Genomic DNA, 711 nt, shown 5'->3' with positions numbered 1-711 from the left:
AAAAAAAATCTTTCTGAATAACTGTTCTGAGAGATCTATCAAAAGCCTAAAAATATGAATTCTGACCAAGAAATTTCAACACTTTTAAGGTTTGCTGAAAGGAAAAGCTTCAAGACACCTGCTGTAAAAATTCCTATGATAATAAATTGGTTAACTAAGTCCTGCCACATACATTCAAAAAGATAAGATAATACACGAATATTTAAACAACTTTTAGAAAACTGTTCAATGGTAAACATGTGTCCATATACATGTACTATATATACATGTATACATGTTATATATGTATATAAAACTATAAATAATATATATATGCACATATATTCTCAATTTAAAAAAATATCTGGGCTCATATAAAAATAATATTAAAGTTGGAAATAAATATACCACCCGGAAGTGGGGAAACAGTGAGTTCCAAAAACCGGGGTTGAGTTCAGGTGATAGTCCAGCTTCCAGACTTGGCAAAGAGCTTAGTAAGTCCAAGTCTCAGTGTCTTCATCTTTTTATGAAAATGATATACTTTGGCATGATTTCTATTTTATTTTATTGGTTTAAGTGTATTTTCATCACAAAGTAAGAAATAAAAACATCCTTATCCTAAAATATTAACAAAATACAGAAATATGTAGATTCTAATGTGTATGTCTCAATTCTCCCCTGTCTTCTAACCACCTCCTCAATACACAGACACACAAATACACACACACACAC

The sequence above is a fragment of the Cynocephalus volans genome, chromosome 11 (genome assembly GCF_027409185.1).
Source record: "Cynocephalus volans isolate mCynVol1 chromosome 11, mCynVol1.pri, whole genome shotgun sequence".
NCBI lineage: Eukaryota > Metazoa > Chordata > Mammalia > Dermoptera > Cynocephalidae > Cynocephalus > Cynocephalus volans.
This window is presented reverse-complemented; position numbering follows the sequence as displayed.